General features: G+C 41.4%; 1 protein-coding gene across 2 annotated transcripts in view; it reads right to left on the reverse strand.

Moving 5' to 3' along the window:
* Window positions 1-21,467, reverse strand: part of Pter (phosphotriesterase related) — a 61,735-nt gene extending 40,268 nt beyond the window's left edge. Inside the window, exon 1 of one of the 2 annotated variants that reach the window (XM_048460886.3) lies at window positions 21,428-21,467. The gene's annotated coding sequence lies outside the window, so the exon portion shown is untranslated. The remainder of the gene's footprint in view (window positions 1-21,427) is intronic. The other variant, XM_048460887.3, reaches the window with a different exon arrangement.
* Window positions 21,468-21,763: the final 296 nt, after the last annotated feature.

The following is a 21,763-nucleotide window of genomic DNA, read 5'->3' on the forward strand; positions in this document are numbered from 1 at the left end:
ACTAGAGTTAGTGTTGCTTACTATAGGTGCTGGGAGTTAAACTCTGACCCCGTGAAAGAACAGTAAGTGCTCTTAACCACTGATCCATCTCTCCAGGCCCCCCAATAAATCCTAACCTAGAGCTTGATAGTTTCCCCACCTGCAGCTCATATCTATGCTCTGGGCACCAACCCTAAACTCCCTAAGCTACCTGCTTGCCTCTGGACTTCACAAATTCTCACCTGGTTCGATGTTTTGAATGGTTGTCTCCCTTTTTCAAATCAGTTTGGAAACTCAACTCACTCATATCCGTCACCCTTCCTGGTTAGCCTGCCTGATCTTTACGACGGGGTTGGGCGTTGTTTCTAATCAAAAGCTGCTCTGATATTTCTTTATATTGCTCAAGCAGTCTGGGTAGTGTGCTGGTTTTAGGTACTAGGATAGAATCTCGACAATGCACTTGTTTTATTTCTCTATTGTACTTTGACCTCTACATGCATGTATCTTATCTGTCCTCAGCTCTCTTCAGTGCCTGCACACAGGAGCAATTGGTATCGAGATGCTTTTGCTATAACCAAGCCGTAGTCTAGAAATGGCTTGCATTCAGGAAATATAAGGAAAAAATAAAATTTTATTAAAGCCCAAATAAGAGAATTATAAATAGATGTAGACTTAGGATCAGAAAAAAGCTGTTGTAAGCTTATTGTGGTGGCTTTTTAATCCTAACACTTGGGTGAGGCAAGGGGACTGTCTGGAGTTTGAGACCAGCCTTGGCAACATAATCAGCTCCAGGTCAGCCTGAGCTATACCTGCACCAGAGACCCGATCTCAAAATAAACAAGACAAAATGAAACAAAGCACCAACATAAATATATAGTCCTCAGATGTTAAAAGCTGCTAATAAAACATCACACTTTTTTCTAGAATGAGCATTTAATATAACTGACAATAGAGAAATCTCAGGTAAAAGATTCTCTTTGTTGAGAATTGCATGATTTCCCTGAATCATAATGTCAAAAATTATTTAAAAGCATGGAAAACGTTTTCCATCAGTTTCTGGGTGACAGATTTGAAAACCAGGTTTGTTTCTTCAATTTGCCTGTATCTTCACACTCCAGGCTCTTGGAAGACGGTGAACACAACTTTTGAGCTTCTTCTTCGGTGCCCCACACAATACTATATAGGGATACATGACTTTTGTACACTTAAAAATAACAGTAAGTGACTTCATCCTGATTCCCAGCTAAGTTAGTGCAAGCCAACTGTAAACCAGAAAAGCACGAACACCAAGCAAAGTCACAGCAGTGGGGCCTGGCCACCGTGATGATTTTACCGAGAGAACAATGAAGCAGTGACTCAGGCTTGTGTTTCTTGCGTGGACGTGGCCGGGGGTGGGCATGTGCATACGTGCATGTGGAGGCAGGGGCTGATGCTGCTGGTCTTTCTCCATCATGTTTTACCTTCGTCTTTGAGACTGGGCCTCTCACTGAAGCTGAGGCTCACTGATTAGGCAAGTCTGGCTGGCAAGTATGTGGGGATCTGTCTGTCCTCACATCTTCAGTACTGTGACTACATGTCTATGCTACAGACTGACTTTTTTTTTTTTTTTTATGTGGGTGCTTGTGTGTGAACTTGGCACCTCATGTCTGCATGGCAAGCACTCTACTGACTGAGCCATCTCCCAAATGCCCCTCAGTTCATGTTTTTCAATGTATTGAGCCTAGACCATCCACAGTAGAATCTTTTTTTAAGGCAGTTTAATTTTTAAGGTCTTCCTTGAAACACAGCTTCAATCGCACAGCTGTGTATTAAAAGATACTTCCTATAAATTCTTCCCACATCCTTTAATTTGAAGTTGAGATTAAAAAGGCTTGAGATTTGCTACTCTGCTTAGCTAATTTAGAGTTTAATAAGCAACCAGTGCCAGCTACATAGTTTTAGACAGTCAGGCTGAGCCTGTTTGGTATAAAGAGGAAAAAAAATACAAAGACAAACAAAACAAAAACAACAACAGGGTAGTTATACAGAAAAAGGCCCAAGAGACAGAGCAGGGCACATTAGAGATAGTGCCAGCCTTCTTCTAGCCCTTGTCCTCCTGATCCGGTAGCTTGGCTACTTCCTAACTCGACAATTGTGTGGCAACCAACATAGCATGCCTGAAGAACGGGAGAAACTAGTTTTACTATTAACTACGAGAGTTGATGTCTGCTCTCAGAGATGTAGATGCCAACGCTTATTACTGTGATTGACAGCTAACAGGCACTCAATAACCAAAGAACTAATATTTAGTCTTGTGTTTTCCATCCTTCAATTCCGTTGCAATGGAATGCATTTTAGGCATATGCTCTCTTTAGCATTGTGACGCCACGTAGTCTTGTAACCCATCATTGCTAGTCTTAAGACAGGAAATCGTGCTATAATTTATATCAGATACCTTGACATCTATGTTCAGAAGCGATAGGAAGACAACATGAGGAAGCCAAGATTTCCAGGGCCACACCATTTTTACCTGAATACATTTCAACTCAGTGTAGTCGATGTTTGCCAAGGATCTGCCACATTCAGGGGAAGATATTAAGGAAAGTGAAGATGAAAAGGTGACAAACGAGGAAGCCACAGAACCCATGACACAGTGTTAGCACAGGGTGAACACCAATGAGAGGTCAGTTGGTTTTCTATATTGATAAGATATTCATGAGATCATGGATAATGGTGACACCAGGAAAAGAGTGCAAGGTAGACATCCTGTTGGGCAGGCCTGGGCCACAATCACCAACATGAAGGACACCAAGAAGGGTTCCTGGAGTAGGAGAAGGAACCTGGCATGGGCAACAAAAGGCATATTAGGACTTGCAAGCACCCTGGAAGGCCTCATGCATGGACTGCATGACTCACTCATTATGAAACACAGTGACACATGGGCACGACCCAAAGATGAGTCCTGTGTTAGAGTGATAACTAAATGGGCAGGGCAGGGAGGGCATGGACCGAACCCTGGAGAGAGGAAGGCAAGAGTGACGAGTTAGGAAAAGAAGCGAAAGGCTCTGCCTTTGTACCTCAGGGACATTTCAGGGTACATGCCAACTTGGACAGGCACCCTCTTCTTTTTCCTGTAGTATGGAAAAGTGTTAAAAAGATTACCATATGAGGAAAAACTGCTAAGTCTTGAAAGCTGACTCAAACCAGCATTACTTGAATAGTTAGCTGATCTCTGAAATATGTCACTTAGTGATGACAAAAGTTAAAGCACTTAGAAAGACCAAAAAGACCCCAGCAATGCAACTCTGAATTCTTAAAACCCAGTCATTAATATAGCACTGTACAAATGAATGTATTTTCATAAAATCCTGTATCATAGTCCCAGTTTTTTTTTATAGAGCTAGTTTCATTACCTTCAAGAGATCACTGAGCATCAAAATAGTTATCTATAATAATAATAATTTCAGGTGTTTCCCTGAAGACCTTAAGACACTCTGCACACTTTAATTAAGTCTCCTAATGTCCAGGACAAGCAGGCAAGGGATGGAGGTGAGTCATCGGAAAGGACCCAGCAGTGGAAGACTAGACCACAGGATGTGCTCTGAGATGAAATCCACTTATTATTGCTCCCATTTCAGCAATGAAGGAACGGAGCGCTTGTTCAGACAAGGGTGAGGAACTACAGTCCATTTTCACTGAAGGCAGAACACACTGCTGTGGCCTCTGGAAGCATCCCCTGGGAGACCTTCAAAAATAGTATCACACCCTTGGCCTCTGAGGTTTGTCTTTTCAGAGTCGACCAACATTTATTTAAAAGAAAAAAAAGGACCTAAAATGTGTGCCAACGAAAATATACATCATTTTGCTCTTGATGAAGAAACAGAGGACGCAAATCCCAACATGTTGTGGTACATGACATGTAACTGCTTATGGGAAGGGTCTTAAATACCCCCTTTTCCTTTAACAAAATATCAGACAGAAAAGAATATACAGAAGTGGAGATTCATTTGGACTCCTGATTTCAGAGAACTCCCTCCATGGCTTGTTGGTCCTGTGTGCTTGGGTAGATCATGGCAGCAGAAGTACGTGGCAGAGAGTGGCTCTTCACCACACTGCATTGAGGTGAGGGGGCTGGAGGAGGCAGGGCAAACTGTAACTTCAAGTTACTTCTCACTCAGTTTCACTTCCTACATTTTACCACCACCCTTTAGTACCATTGCATTATGAATCCAACAAGGTATTAACCCGCTCACTGTGTCAAGGCGCTTAAGATGTACTGCCTCCAGTAAGGCCCTCACAGACACCCCCAGTAGTGTGCTCTACCAATCACCTATGCAATACTTAATCCAGTCAAATTGTCAACCTAGACTAACCAGCACAAGCAGCTTGTGTGACTTCCCTGTCTAGAATAGTTCTTATCCTCCCTATATTTCTTGTTAACCTCAGTTCCAGAGAGATGAGTTGTTAGGGGCTATGTTATGAGTAGGATTGATTATGTTGTTGATACAGTGCCGACTATAGGACTAGATATTGAAAAACCTATGGCATGGTTTGGTTGTGGCTTAAATGTACACCCCTAGGATTGGAAGCCAGGTCCTTATTATGACAATGTGAGGAGTGGGATGGCTGGTAAGAGATGGAATCTAGTGAAAAGAATTGGCTTATTGTGGATTCTGCCCTTGGAGCCAAGTGAGGAGTTCTCTTGGGATCCAGGTTAACCTGTATATGATGGTTATGTCACCAAGTAAGTCTGGTCCCTTCCTAGTCTCTACTGTTTTCTCTCTGACTACGGATCTTTCCCTGTTAGAATGATGTCATGTCACCCACAATGACGTGACCATCATGGACATTCATGGCCAAACTAATCGAATATGCTGTCATGCGCCTGAACCTCCAAATCTACAAATGTAGATTTATTTCCTTTACAAATCACCCAGTTTCAGTTGTTTTGCTATAGTAACAGGAAGATGGATTATTGCAAACTAGAAAATGGAACAAGTCCTTTCTTTTGCTTCTTCCCTTGCTTATACTGGTATAGACCCTAATTCAGTCTATGAAGAGCAAACTTACGTGCACTGTCATATACAATCTTGGATAAATCAACTCGATTTCTCATAAAGAAACTTAAGAACCCCAACTGCTTCATCAGACTGAGAGCATTCACTCAATTCAACTCCCCCTAATGTCCCAGGAGAAAATTGTGGCTTCCAGGGAAATAAAGACCTCAGTCAAAAAGAAGACAAACGTTATTGTTTTGTGACAATATTTTTTTTTCACCATCAGGGTCTTTAAAAAAAAACACAGAGATACAAGCAAGGAAATTTTATGGCAACATTTTGACATTAAATGGATGCGGCACCCTAAAGAGTGACTGCTTGTACTGAGTTATCATAACAATGAGAACGCAAAACCCAAAACCTGACTGGGAATTTGTGGAAGCACAAGCTTAAGGAAGATCTGCTTCAAGAAGGATGCTACTAACTGTACAGGAAAGAAATTAGGTGGCAGAATCTGCTTATCCTAAGAGAACATGGCACCTGATACACGAATGGATTTGGAGGAAAGACGAGCATTTGATGTACTACAAGTATTTGTTTTGTCATGAAAGTGAGAAAGAAAGGAAATGGAGTTGGGTAGGTGGGGAGGTGGGAAGGAGATTGGAGAAGCTGAGGGAGGAGAAACCAGAGTTAGGGTTTTCTAGGGATTACAGATGGCCCAGAAGAATGCATCCTGATCCTAAAGAAAACCCAGCACCTGAGCCTAGCGGCTCACAACCACCTGTGCCTTCACTCCAGCTCAGGGGATCCAACACCCCCTGCTGGTCTCCCTGCATGTGCGCATGTGCACACACACACACACACACACACACACACACACACACTCACACCTTTAAAACAAAGGTTTATTGAGCAAATTATTTTATCTTGTGCATTTCTATTACTGCCTCCTAAGACCCTCTAAATCATATATTCATTTATTAAGATTACTGGACATAATTATTTAGCTTCATTTTTAAACAATTATTAAACAGAAAGTTCCTTTAATTATAGATTAAAATACAGTTTATCAAAATTTCCAAAATACCCAAGGACTATAATTTTAATCTCTTTTTTGAGATTTGATTTATGTCTGTAACTTTAAGAATTTTACTCAGTTTCTTGAATAAAAAGTCATTTTAAGTCAAATCACAAATCTACTGCCAAAACATGTCAGATCTGAAATGCCATCCAAGCAAAGTATGGTTTTGAATTTAGATCAATGATTTTAAAGCAACTAAAATATTGGATATTTTTATTAAATATTTAAAAAGTTGTGTTTACAATGAAGATGTTTAAGTTTCAATTAATGTTAAATGTTTTGTGCCCAAGAGCTTTTAAGCTGAAAGGAACTATGAGGGTCCTTCAATTCCATGTCTTTGTTTTACAGATGTGAAAACTGAATCCTCTCTCTTTCAAAGGTCCAGAAATCTAAACCAGAACTGAGTCTCTTAACTTCTCAACCTTGTGATTGCTTTATTAAGCCATATGAATATCACAATGAGCTCCCATGATCGTCTTAATATGGAAGTGCTACTCCAAAGAACATACCATTTATTATTTTAGAAACACTGCTACAACAACCTAACCCCAGCTGCACTGTTCTTAGGGCAACACAAAGTGGCCACTGGATTGCAGTGTGTCCCTTTTCCTAATTATAAAAACAAGGACTTCAGTAATTTGGATTCACCTACTTAATTTGGTTGTTGCAAGAAGCAATAATAAAAAATTACCCTAAAGCATACAGCATAGCTACATGCAAACTAAATGCTTAATAACAAAAACCCATCTCAACTATATTTAAACCGAGAAGCAATAACCACTTGGAGTCATAATTAGGAATGAGCAGAGAGGAGCAACTCCGTGTCCCTGTAACACCCGAGCAAGCTAACACGGCTGCAGATCTAAGAGGCTCTGTGGCTCCTAAATGTTCCTACTTTTCCATAATTCAGTTTTGTGTTTACCTAAGCCACGTAACAATTATGGATTGACACCGAATTTAGAATCCAGTGCCTCCTCACAGGAGCCAGAGTTCCTAAGCAGGAGGCAGTGTTAAGTGAGCACCTCTGCTGTCGCTGATAGACCCTGAAGAATCCACCTGCATGTCTCCTGTAACAGAGCAGCAGCGCTGCCAAGCGTCATTTGCTAAGAGTAAAATATGACTTTCCAGGTGACATGCGAGATTGTCTAGCCTGAGCTGACCTTTAAAACAAACAAACAAAAATTTACCAACTAGATTGTCTTGGATAAGAAATTGATTCTGCGAAGGGAAAGAGTGGGAAGTATCAATAATTATATTATAAAAGTGTTGTAAATGCAAATTCCGCGCAAAGATGAGTATACTAGGTATAGAAAATAGGGCTATGAGGGAAGGTCTGTGATAAAATGCATGTCTAACATGCAAAACTCCCTGGCTCCATCTTTAGCACCAAGGTGGATGGGGGTCTTCTCTGGGGATGGGAGTTTCTTTTAAAAGCAACTTTTTAGAAACTTTTTTTCCTTTGTTCTTATCTTTTCCAAAAATGGATCACTTTGGGGTTAGGGGTATCCTACCTGGTATGCCTGAGATCCTGGGTTCAATCCACAGAATTTAAAAATAAGAAAATAAGTATAAGCAAACATGCATTTCTTTTGATTTCACATACACGTGAATATATGCACGCATGCAATTTTTATGTGAGAAATAATTTGCTTCAGTCTCTTCTACTTGGCAAATTAAAGTATGATGTTCGTAAGAGAAATGAAACAAGAGAGTTGGGAACATGAGTTGGTGAAGGAGACAGAATGGGAACTGGAGCCAGTACTTTGGATTCTTGGTCCTAGTTCTTGGAGATGCTCTCAGGGTGGAGGGGAGCACTCCATGCAGTAAGTACTAAAAGGCAGGGTTGAAATTGGCTTCTAACCATTTTTAAGCTTATACTCAACATGCCTTCTTTCTTAAAGCCTACAGTTTTCCTTTCTGAATTGCATGCCTCCATCTCAAATTTAAACAAGCATTGCTCTCAGTGTTTAATTACAATTTAATGGAAATAGTACTTGCATTCCAATTAGCTTTTAGTTTTCACATCACGAATATGCATCCAAGTTATTGTGTCATTATAATCTCATGTTATAATGGCTTCATAATGCAAGTCCCTGCAGGGTTGAATTAGTAGTTTCCTATGGTAATCGCCCATCACTATAATATCATAATCACATAAGCGCAGTCCCCTCATGCTCCGCCGCAATCATTCTGACATCGTAAGAGCATTTTAATAGTATTAGCATAGATTCTCTAGAGAAATCATCTCATTGTCACTGCATTGCCACACAAGATTAATTGTGATGGAGCCAAGTCGTTGTGGTATCCGAGCTAGAAAAGGGAAGAGTGACGCTCAGCCATGTGGAGTTCACCTTCTCCAAAGGGCAGAGCTTTCTGCAATAGGTCATCAGACAGACCTTGACTCAATATTTGTCCTGCCCAATGCTAGGATTGGGGTTTGTTCGTGAGGATTCAAACAATAGTGATGAACTGGGTCAGCGCCTTTCTGACAGACAAAGTGAAAGTAGACATGGTTCCTATTTGACTGGGCTTGCGTTGAATGCTTTCATGAAAATTAATGTACTCTGAAGAGATTGGCAACACCTAGAGGCTGGGTACTACTGAGGAACTGATTGTTATTTGCAGTATTGAGGATGGAGCCCAAGGCCTTCTGCATGCTAGGCAACTGCTCCACCACTAAGCCATATCCCCAACTAGAAGGACTATGTCATAACTAGGAAAGGAGTTGGACAGAGGAAATATGACTATTTTGGTAGAAATGGAATGTGTGTAATAAGTATCAGGGTGGTTTCTTTGTATTCACTAACTCTGGGAAGAGAAGAGAACTCTAACAGGACAGGATCCACGGCCCCAGTAGCACCTAAGCACAGGATAGAAGCAGTGCTGTGGGTTGAAGACTCACGTTAGAGCATAGTCTCTTATTTAAAAATACGGAAATGGGTTTAAGACCTTTACAAGTAGGAGCCTTGTTGGAGGTGACCAATCACGACCATCCTGAGAGGGGGCTAACGCTGGCTGATCTTGTGGGACGAATTGCATCTCCCAGGAGTAGGTTAGTTTCAGTGAAAGTGGGTTATTTAAAAGGGGTGAGCAGAGGCTGGAGAGATGGCCCAGTGGTGAAAAGCACTGACTATTCTTAGAGAGGGCCCAGGTTTGGGTCTCAGCACCCACATGGAAGCTCACAACTGACAGTAACCCCTACTGCAAGAGTATCTAATGCCCTCTTCCGACCTCCACAGGCTTCTGTACACATGCGATGCACATACAAGCACTCCCAGCCACACACATCCACATTAAGTCAATCAATCAATCAATAAACAAATCAAGCAAGCTAATCTTCCCCTAACTCTTCACTTTTAAATTATACACACACACACACACACACACACACACACACACACACACACACACAGTAACATAACCCTCTCCAGATTCTGCTTCCATGCTGTTTGGGCTTTCTAGTCACCCGTGCCACAAGCCAAATAAACTTTTTTTTTTTTTTTTGAAATCTTTATGCTCCTTTAGTATTTTCCATGCAGAGAACGGAAGCCGCGTTGCTCTGGATTGATTGCTCGACGAAGAAAGAGCACAGCTTTCCTCAGGCTGCTTCAGATCAAGCACCAGGAGGAGGAGAGTCCAACAGAGAAAAATGCTGCCCATCCCCCACTGGTTTCCTTGGTTTCCTGAGTTGGAACCACAGTAAAATGACGATCATCGTGTCAATGACAAATGGCACACATGGCAGGGACTGGCAGGATATTGTGTTCATTGGAGGGGCCTCTAATCTCCCAGTACTCTCGGGGGACCCCACAGGAGAATTGCAAACAGATTCTCATAACTCATGAGGAATTTTCCCTGCTCGATGTGGAAGTGGGAACGACGTCACTGCGGCACTTAGCGCCATGCCTGGCCCAAAGCAGGCATTCTATAAATGTTTATGGATGGATGAATAAATTAACTTGACTGGAAAGAATGTGCGGGTTTCAGAGCTACTGTGGGTCTGAAAACACAGGGAACAGATTTGAGATATGTAGTCTCTGGTGACATTAACAGTAGAATAGTTACCAACTGGCAATGTTTCTTAGATTATTGCTTGTCTTCTTGGTCATGGCACATTGCAGCTTTCTGAGGGATGGTGGTGGCTAATTTCCCTTTCTGCGATTGTGTGCACCCAGAAGACCCCAGAATCACTCTAAGACTCCAGTTTCCAAAAGCAAAAAAAAAAAAAAAAACAAAAAACAAAAAACAATAACACTTTTTAAATTGGAACACAGTAAGGATAAAGATGTATTCTCTAAGTACTCAAAGTTACTTTTACCAACAAGCTGCAGAGCAATATAAACCGATTACATAAACAGAATTAGCTGTCCTTCCTTTGAAGCTATTTTTAACTTCATAGGTAGTCTTTACAGCCCTTGCCACTCTATTCTGCTTTGGGTTCTTGTATAGGCATCCTGTGAAATTTAATCTCATTTCCTGGCTAATTCTTTCCAGTAAATTCATCTCATGCATTTTTCATAATGTACTGGTATAAAAATGTGCTTTTATTACACTTGGTTATCATTTGCTCTATTACTAGATATGATAGCAAGTTAAAAGAATCAGTAATTTGGGGGGAGTCATGAGATGGCTCAATGAGTAAAGGTGCTTACCCCCAAAACCTAAGGACCTGAATCTGGTCCCTAGAATCCACATAGTGGGGCAGAATTGACCATGGGAAGCTATCCTCTGATAGCCACATGCATGCCATGCAATATTCATATCCACAAATATATACACATAACAAATAAATACATGCAATTTTCTTAAATCAACAATTTAGGATGTTTAAATCCATACATAGTCAATGGAAGAACAGAAATCACATTTATTATATATAATATATCTTGCCATTTAGAATGGAAATAATTCCTGATTTATTAGATTAGTTTCCCAATTCAGTAAGTTATGGTATATAAGATATATTAAATGATAGTGATGAAATATCTTGAATGTTAGCAAAAGCTACTGTCAACTTAATATACTTAATCAATATCTTAGTCAGGGTTTTAATCCCTGTGATGGAGCATCCTGATCAAAGTCAGATGAAGGGAAAAGAATTTATTTGGCTTGTTCATCATCAAAGGAAGTCAAGACAGGACCTCAAGACAGGGTAGGAACTTGAAGACTGGAGCTTATGCAGAGGCCATGGAAGGGGTGCTGCTTACTGACTTGCTCAGGTTGCTTTCTTATAAAGACCAGGACCACCCGGGGTGGCACCACCCACAATGTGCAGGTCAGTACAACATCAATCACTAACTGAGAGAATGCCCTAGAGGCCTGCCTACAGCCCAATCTTATGGAGACATTTTCTCAATTGTGGCTCCTCTCCAGTAACTAACTTGTGTCAAGCTGACAGAAAACTAACTAGCACAACCAATCAAGATGAGAAAACGGACACAGATTGGGAAAATGATGGTCTTCTGCATACATCACACTTTCACCCAAGAAGAATGAAATCTGGAACTTTAACAACTCCATAAACATTATAAAGAAAGTTACTATGCTAAATGAGGTCCTTGTCTTTGGACCTCAGTCTGTGGACCTCAGTTTTCTCATTAACAAAATGAAAAAGTATAAGAAGCATCTTACAGATCCAAGTTCTAAGGTGGTATCTGAAGAGTAATTTTGTATGTGCCTTCTATAGCTTTTCTGCAACTTTACTATTTAGACATTAAGAGAATTGGAATAGGAATATTACCAGGTGTGGTGAACCACACCTTTAATCCCAGCACTAAGGAGGTAAACAATCAGGCAGATTTTGGGGAATTTAAGGTCAGCCTGATTTATATAGAGTTTCAGGTCAGCCATTGAAACCCTGGAGAGAGAGAGAAAGAGAGAGAGAGAGAGAGAGAGAGAGAGAGAGAGAAAGAGAGAGAGAGAGAGAGAGAGAGAGAGGCACAGACACAGACAGAGAAAACAGATATGTATGTAGAAGAAACTGTAAAGCTTCTCTCCAAGGAATATGCAGACTATTGACACTAGGAATATGAATGAGGCTAAATTCTCGTTTTACAGTATGTAGTTTTAAGTTACTGTCATCATAGACTAGTACTAACAGATGAATGAAATCAAATGACTTTATAACCGAGAAGTTCCAGACTGTTAAGTATTCGTTATCCTTACTACTGCTCAAAAGAGTAAAATAAAGCACAGTACACATGATGGATTCCATAGCCCGCAAATAAATGCTCCATTGAAGCAGCTCAACACTATTATTTGTCAAGAACTGTGAGAGTAACCTAGGATCTGCCTACATACATGAGTATGTGTGTATACACATAAATGAACAGAAATTGCCAATTACTATAGTAGAAACACAGTAACTATTCTGAAGATTTGGTGTCAACCAAACAACCAATACACGCTTTATTATTTAGTGGACAGTGATGTACAGTTTTAGAAAGCCAATAATCCACTTTGGTTTTGCTAAGGTTTTAAAAGTGTTCATATATTTCTCATTACTCGTTCAAATTATTCTTAGGTGGTACATGGGAATTTTAAAATGTTTTAATCAAGTACTTATTTCATTCTGTTCTAGGAAAAATATAATAAACACCATTGTGTTTCAAGTTCATATATATTAAGGTAAAGGTTAAGTTAAATAGTTGGTTGTCTGAAAAACAGCATACAAGAATAGCAAATACTCTTGAAGATGATAGGACAATGAACCAAGTTTCACTGGGATGGGTAAAACTTACATTGTGAAAATGGAAAGGATTGTCAACTGTCCACAACATCTTATAAGCTTCGTTTTCAAGCTTGTTAGAGAAGTAACTACTAGCCTTGCCCCTAATTCATCAGAAATATAATCTTGACTTCTAGCTAGGCAGAGAAGCTATTATCCAATTTCAACCCTCAGACCTGTTTATTGATCCTATAATTGTGGACATTATTTTAAACAATGTTTGTTTAAAGACATATATATATGATATATGGTTTAAAGAATATGGATATAGGCATTATTGTCAGACACACTAAGCCACTTTGTGAGCTTTGCAATATTTATAGACTAAAACTCCAATGTTTTGTGCATTATTCTCTGTATAGAAACAACATTTAAGAATTCTCCATAATGTCTGAGGGTGGGAGTTTAGCACAACGGTAGCCATAGTTCTGAACTTGATCCCTAGTACTAAAAACAAAATCAAACAGAAAAATCAAACAAAATTGCTGTGAAGGTATTTCATTAAAGACAATAAATAATATAAATTTATTTTGGTTAGATGTTACAAACAAAAATGTTATAAAATGAAAACAATCTTATACATACACATACATGTACCCTACAATGCCATTTATTACACTGTATTGTATTTTTCAATAATACACTGCAAAATCCCATATACTCTTTGAGCATACTACAGAGAGAACGAGTGGTACATAGACTCATGAAGATATGTACTGTAACAAAGCTGAGGATGCTCATATATCTGGCACACGTCTAACAGTGAAAAATATAAACTAACAGAACTGCATAGACTTTTCACGAAGAGCATTCTATACCCGGAACTGTAACTCTGAAATATTTCCCTCTGTCTACCCCAAAACATTTGTAAACAAAAAGTTGAAAAATCCTGCAGAGAAGAAATAAAGGGTGACTAAGATGGCCACTGCTACACTGAACGTAAGAGCCTTCCCTTTGTGCCTCATGGCCACCACATCAATACCACGGCAAAGTCTCAGTGACATCACTGTTTGAGGTAGAAGATGCTGTGCTACTGAGGAACTGAGTCTCTACAAGATCTTTCCATTAGAGGAGGAAGAGTACCACCCTTGAAAAATGCTTTTGGCTGAGTGTTGTTGAGTCAAGTTCAAGGCAGCACAGAAATCAATGGAAACCTACACCGGGCCCCAGAGCTGCGAGGCTAGTGAAGTCCAGTGGGGTTTCCCGTCCTACACATGGGAGAACTGGACAGGCACTGTCAAGGGCAGAAGGAGACGGGGCTTCAGAAAATCGACGCTCTTGCCTAATGTCAACCTCTAAGACTGCTCCTGAGACAGCAGGGGATAGATTTTAGACACAGCATTGGGCAGGACTTTCAATGGTTAGTGTAGTAGTAAATTAACAGGCTCCCAAATAAAAGGCTTAATTCAAGAAACTGTATCCCAAGAGTCCAGAAAGCTAGTAGAAAAACACTGAGTTGTGGAAGCAATAGACATATCATACGACAGAAAATAAGCAAACACATTTAGCAAGGAAAGCCATTCTTATAGAAGTCTTGCATAAGAGTTTCAGCAATACTTTTGCAGTGGATCAACTATTAGTTTGTATTTGTTACATTCTTCATTGCTGAGACCTGCCCAGAAACAATAAAAAGAAGGAAGAAGCTGTTCAGGGCCATTGTTTGAGGGTACAGTTCATGGCAGTGGAGCTGGCATACCAGGGGAAGTGAGACACGGCTGGTCACATGGCATCACAGTCGGGAAGCAGAGAGAGATGAATGCTGGCATTCAGTTCCTTTACTCCTTTTCCTCTTCTTATTCAGTCCAGGACCCCAGCCCATGAGATGGTGCTGCCCACGTTCAGGGTGAGCCCTCCTCATCTAAACCTTTTAGGAAATTCCCTCAGAGAAAAGCTTATTATATGCAAGTCTACTAGGTGATCCCAAATTCAATCAAGCTCCAAACAAAAACTGACAATCATACAACTAAAACGATTCTTCTTACATAAAAATTATTTAACATGTGCATGCAAACTTCATCTCCTTCTGGCCCTTAAGCATCAAATTTTGCATGATTACAGGCTGTATATATTATTCATTTCTTCTTATCTCTTTTTCTTTTCTATTTATTTGTTTACTACCAGCCCAACCTGATCTAGAATTTACTATATAGACAAAAGTATATTTTTGATTTAGTGAATATTCTTGAATAAAAAATGTTGCAAATTAGTACGATATTTGAATGGTTGCAGTTTGGATAATAAGGTATAGAGTTGACTATGCATATTTTGGTTGTTTCATAAATCCTGCCTCATTCACTGAATGATGTCACTTCAGTTTTAATTTAATTATTTCAATGTTAAGTCACAGGCACAAAGTTCCTTTAATATTCAAGAGAAATTCTTGACTAAAGCAGACTCCAGGGAGTTGCATCCCTGACTTAGCAGCTCATATTTGATAAAGAAAATTACTAGGAAAGTGATCATTTTGAGAGACCGTTATCATAGTACACTGGAATTATCCTGTCCCCGCTACCCCTGCTTTTAGAGTCCTAACAGCATGTCAGAAGAGAACTGCTTCTTGCAATGGTCTTAAGAGGAACTTTGTTAAAATGAGGTTGCCAAGGTAGCGCTAACACACAGGACTGGGTGGAGGGAGGGCAAAGGGCAGACCCAGGAAGAAGATGGCCAGCTGCCAGCCAAAGGGAGAAGCCTCAGGAAGAGACAGCCTGGGTAGCTGACACTTCCGTCTTGAACTTTAAATCTCTCGGCTGTGAGAGAATTCATTTCTGGTTTTTAAGTCACTCAGTTTGTGGTATTTTGTTACAGTAGATCAAACAAACAAATGTAAACCAGTAACGGAGGCCATCTAAACCAAGCTCCAGAAATGCCCCTTAGTCTCAGGGTTCTATAAATGGAAAACTATAGGAAAGATGGGCCAGGCATGTGCAATTCAACAGAACACGATGTGACAGATTTTGATGACATCAGGTGACAGTTGTGGGCATAGCCTTAGACCAAGTAAACCAGGACGCTAATTGAAAAATTAAACAGATGTCACACAGTGTATGCAGAAACTGTGCGATGTGAACTATTCCTGAATCGGGGTGGGGGCTTGTAGGATTGTAGAGACCAAGACTGACAGCCTTTAACTTTTCAGATATGTGAGCCATGTAGTGGAGAGGACATGTAGCAGTGTGGCGGGGAAAACAAGAGATAGGTTTAAGAGTTAATGAAAACATTTAGAATATTTTAAAGATCAATACATGGATAGCTTGCGTAGTAGTAACCAATAACAGGATAGAAGCCTTTTCAATAATACTGAAGACTTTGTGGAGGCATGGGCTTTTAATTACACAAAAGAGCATTAAATTAACAATATTTACCAATATTCTGTTCAAAATGCTTTTCAAACACCGAATAATTACCCAATTAAGCCACTGGAAGATAAGCTGTTATTACTGCGGATTTAGTGAAAAAGACTGATAATAATTACTATAACAGTTTCTGAAAAGTAAGACAGTGTTTACTGTGTATAACTGAGCACACCTCACACCGTCTTAATGAGGAGGGAGCAGAAAAATCAAAAGACTGACTATCTACATGAACTCATCAGAACACAGAGTTGCCTAAGAACCAAGAGTCACGGCCTGTAGACAGAGGATTTAATATGCAAAGCAGAGATCAAAATTGGCAGAAGGCTATTTATGAATATTGTCAATACTGAGTATCACAGACTGACAATCGAGAATCTTTGGTCATGCCCTGAACAACATAATTCATCACACCAGTGCTCGGGGCAGTCATGTCCAAGCGATTTATCATCATCACATTACTCGTTTGAGTATAAGGAGGGGAGACCGTTGATTGTTAACCTCTAGGGAGGTTGGATTTATAGCTGGCGCCCCTCAGAATGCATCCTGGCTCTGCCCAAAGCAAAATGTTCCTTGCTTCACTTCTGTTTAAGTCACCGTCAAAGAGAGCATGATGCCTACAGGATTCAGTGAGCAAAGCCCAAATCTGATTCTCTGATAGCCAAGTAAGATAGTCAGGAAATTGTATTTTAAATGCCCTTTAAGCTGTATGAAAAAAATATTAGTCAATGGTAAATAGGCATGATTCACTTCAAACATCCTTTGGTGACAAATCAATTCTGGAAATGCATTCACTGATAACTACATTTGGGAAGGAATGTCTCTTCAAAACTCATCCATGATCATTTCTCCATATTGGAAAACTTGGTAGCATGCAATACACAAGGGTGCACTCATGCGCGCGCACACACACACACACACATACACACACGAGTGCATACACACACCCCTTTTTTCCAATTAAAAATGGGAGCCCTGATCTCCACCCTTTCTGGGTATTGAGTCTGTATGTATTTTTACTTCGACCCTGGCTGTGCTTGCAGACTGTAATTAAGCATCTGAAACAGTGGCTCTCAACCTTCTGAATGTTGTGATAATGCTTTAACAGGGTTTATCATGTTGTGGTGAGCCCAACCATAAAATTATTTTCACTGCTACTTCAAAACTGTAATTTTGCTACTGCTATGAATCGTAATGTAAGCATCTGTGTTTTCTGATGGTCTTAGCTGACCCCTGCGAAAAGATTGCTCAACCCACAATGGGGTTGCGACCCTCAGGTTGAGAATCGTCGATCTAACTGCTATTCGTTTTATCTTTGTTTAAAATCGTGAAGCTGACTGGGGCACTGTGGGATACAGTGTGCCTGTCATCCCCCCAACAGTGAAATGGATATTAGTTAAAAAAAATTAATAAAAGCCCTGTACAGCACCTTCCACACGGCTCTCAGGTTATCTGGTGAACAGGACACAGGAATTCCTGGATACATGATACTCAGACCTCCTGGAGTCTGTAAGGCAGCCCAAGTGAGGATGCGCCAAGAAATTCTCCAGTTTCCGAGACTAAAGGCAACCAAAGTGTATTTCTAGGCCACTTCATACGTCCACACCACGTGATGATGGTTCGTGTGATTGTCATCTTGACAAGAACAGAGACTTGGTTAGAAGGCAAGGCTCCAGGCACACCTAGAAGGAATTATCTTGATCCAATTAGTTGTCTGCCATGCCTGTACGGGATTATTTTGATGAGGTAAACTGAGGCAGAATGACTCACCTTACAAGTGTTACCACTCCCTTGACTGGGATGCTGGCTATATAAGAAGGAAGCTGATTGAGCAACAACATCATTGTCTGCTTCCTGACTGTAGTTGCGGTGCGACCGGCTGCCTCAGGCTCACCAGGATAGAAAAAAAAAATCCTAAACTCTGAGCCAAAAGAAGCCCAGCTATCCTTGCCAGGGTGTCTCATTGCAGCCACAGTGAAATTAACTCATTCTCAGAGGGCAAGATGGAGCTTAATTAATCTCTTTCATCTTATCTTGCTCTGAGATGGTGTCTCCACAGGAGAGTAACTGATGGGAAAGCCTGCCCCAAGTGTGGGCAACAGCATCTCATGGGCTATGATCCTGGACAGTGTGGGTAAAAGGAAGAAAGGGGAGAGCCAGTTGACACCAGCATTCATCTTCCTACTTCCTCACAGTGACCACAGCATAACCAGTTACCTCATGTTCCTACCGCCATGCCTTCGCTGTCATGATGGACCGCACCCACAAACCGTGAGCCCCCACCCCTCCCGCATAAAGCATCCTCCTTTAAAATTGCTTCTTGTCAGGTATTTGGACAAAGGGAAAAGAAAAGATGAAACCCACATATTACCACATAGAACTTCTCTTCTATTTTCTCCCCCAATTGGTCCTGCTTTTTTAGTAATTACTAGCCCGACGTCTCAGTTTTCAAGCTAGCAAACTGAGACTCACCTTTGATTCTCCCCTTTTCTGTCATGACCACATTCAACAGCAAGGGCAACGGAATCCAGCTCTGAGGTACTCAAAAAGCCCACTCCTTCAGCAAATCCTAAAGAGCTTAATTCACACACAGCAGAGCATCAGCCCCTGGGGGAAACAGAGGCAGAGGCAACAGGCAAAAGACCCAGGGCCTTGGCTCCCTGTGGGGGCACATACCTGAGATTCCAGCTCATAGGCCGGAAGGATATTCAAGCATGAGGCTAGCTTGGGCTACAGAGCAAAGTACCAAACCATCAGTGGCTACATCTGGAGATTCTGTCTCTCTGACACATTTCAGTCCTCAAGTACAAGACATTATTATAATAGGTAATAGATAACAGAGTTATAAATACAGTGTGCTATATGGGAGTTAGCAATCGGGGGGGGGGATGGGGAGAGTATGAATACAATGAATACTAAGTCAAATGGTACACATCGGAAAGATGTGCTGATGATGTGACATTTCTCTGCCTCCACTGCCACTGATGCCGCCAGCCCTGTTCTCAGCTTGTGATTGGGTTTCATCATACCCACCTTTGTATTAATCCTGTTTCCTGCAAGGAAAGCAACAGTCCTTTCCAAGTGGCACAAATCCCGGCATAACCTCTGCCAACCAGATCTCCAACTTCATCTTGAACTGGACACTGAAACCTTCCAGAAGTCCCTAGGATGCATCAAGTTCTTTCATGTCTCCCCGCCCCACAAGGTGCCAGCGAAAGGAATATCCTTAGATCCTACTTATCTTCCTACATCAGGATTTAAATTGGTGAGCCATCTCCATCACCAAATTCAGCCAGCACCCTCTCCACCAGTATCTATCCCAGCCCCCCACCCCCACTTATAAGTTGTATCTGTAGATTAATTTGCTTGCTGGCTCCTTCCCTCTCAAACAGAACATAATCTTACGAATCTGGTGTTTTTATTTGTCCTGCTCTCATTACAGTTCCTGAGAGTGCTCAAGCGCAGAGTACATATTTATTGATTGAATAAAGTAACCCTTCCTGACCACCTTGTAATTTCAACACCAGAGGTGACCAAAATATCATTAACTAAAAGCAGTGTCTTATTTTCATAAATCCATGGATTGTTAGGTTGAGTCAAGACTTAGAGATCAATGACCTCGATGTGCCTAGGAAGCCTAAGTAACTTCTACAAAGCTCTGTGACGGGAGAGCTGGAGATAGACCCATTCTAGGTCGCTCTGTGACTGGAGAGCTGGAGACAGACTCATTCTAGGTCCAAGTCCTTCAAACCCGCCACCGCTTTCTCTCTCTTTGAAATGAGATTTTTTATTTTTTATTGTTGAGGGCTGGACAAAAGGCCTTGTACATGCCAGGCAAGCACTGTGCCACTGAGCTTAAGTCCCAGTCCTTTTTTAATTTTTCTATTTTAACACAGGTCCTTACTCTGTAGCCCAAGCTGGCTTGGGACTTGAAATCCTCCTTCTTTAGCCTCGTGAATAGCTTGTGAAGGTGTATGCCACCAGACCAGGCCACTGGAATTGATTCTTATGCTGTCTTCCAGGTCATGACCTAAGTCTCTGTTGGAGGTGGGGCAAGACTATAATATACAAGGTGGAAACAGTCTAAGGGAGAGCATAGACTTTGGATTCAGAAAAACAGACCCCCTTCTAACACCTTCTAGCAGTGTGGCTGGAACATTCTGTGCCCAATCTTGCTCATCCATACTCAAGAAGCTAACTAGCAAGGCTGTGTGATGGATCAGAGTATAGAAATTCAGGTACCACCCCGAGTAGGTAACTTCCACTAAATGTCAAAAAAACAAGCACTTGAACATCCCTAGGATTCAGAATCCTGGAATAGAAATAAAAAAAATCCATTGCTCTTTTATTCCAAAACTATATATGCTTTTGTAACTTTGATAACTCTAAAGCAATATCCAGCCTCCACAAATAAAAACATAATTTCATAAAGACACACTTGGTGAATCTGGAATTCAAATTATCTTTTTGAAAATTGTTATCTGACCCATCAACAGTCAGAAATGGTAAGAAATATTTCTTTTCAATGTGCACTGTGGTTTTCTTCCTTTCCTGATTTCTCTTTCTTCCTTGGTTCTTTTTCTTTTCTTTGAAGGGAGCTGGTAACACACCTCAAGGATAACTTTTGGACATCCTTTCTCTCTATGTAAACTGTAAAGGAATGAACCAAATGAGTGTCCAGTCCCGGACCTCTTCTTACAAAGGTTCCTTTTCTGTAGCAGTGAGTAAATGAACCTTAAGGACAGGAATTAAGCGCTTCTCAACCTCCTCTATGTCGGTAGAGATTTGAAGATGTTCTCCCTGGTAGGTATCACTATACCCAAGTCATTATAACCACCACTCAATATCAGGGCTGTAGAAACGTCGCTAAGAGATTTAAGGAGACACACTTAAGTGCTGGAATATATGGACAAGAAAGTAAAGGCTCCAGGCTGAGGGTTCTGATGTCAAAGCTTGTTAAAGAAACCCGAGCAAGGAACGGAGGCCTCCAGCTTCCATTTCCCCCTCCCTTTCCAGCACAGCTGCCCCAGCAGGTCCCTAGAGCACAGCAGTCAACTCGAGCAGAGCAAGCAAAGCGCAGGACCCGCCGAGGGTCGCGAGCTTTCAAATAAGACTTTGGGAGACTTGAAACTTGGGGAGATCAGCTCCCGCTAAGTCCAGGCCATTTCCCCAAGGTCGGGGCGCCTGAAGTCAGGCCCCCTAGTCTTTGAAACCTCTCAGAGAAAAGTGGCGGAGCCAGAGAGCAGCTTTCCTGCTCGGGGCTCCACGTGTCGCCTTTCAAGGCGAGTCCCGACTTCCAGGCCTCGGTCCCCACCTTTTTTTACCCGGCCCACAGCTCCTGCACCAGCTCCGAAGTTTCTGCCGTGCGTTGCCTGCTCCCCTGGGAACTTGAGCTAGGTCGGCTTTCCCCTCCCCCCCCCTAGTTGTCCCCCTCCCTCCCACTTCGCCTTTTCCGCTAGCCTTTTCCCCGCCCATTGACCCTAAGTCACGCCCTACTCCCTCCCAAAGCCACACCTAGTGAGCTCTAGCCTGCCCTGAGAACACGCCCATTAGGTTTCTGCTTTACCAAGCAGGGTTTTAGGCCTAGGCTGGGCTCACCCGCCCAGGGCTGAAGGGCATGTTAGTGTGCAAGCTTCAGCCTTACAGCTAA

The sequence above is a fragment of the Myodes glareolus genome, chromosome 14 (assembly GCF_982192425.1).
Source record: "Myodes glareolus chromosome 14, mMyoGla1.1, whole genome shotgun sequence".
In the NCBI taxonomy this organism is placed as follows: domain Eukaryota; kingdom Metazoa; phylum Chordata; class Mammalia; order Rodentia; family Cricetidae; genus Myodes; species Myodes glareolus.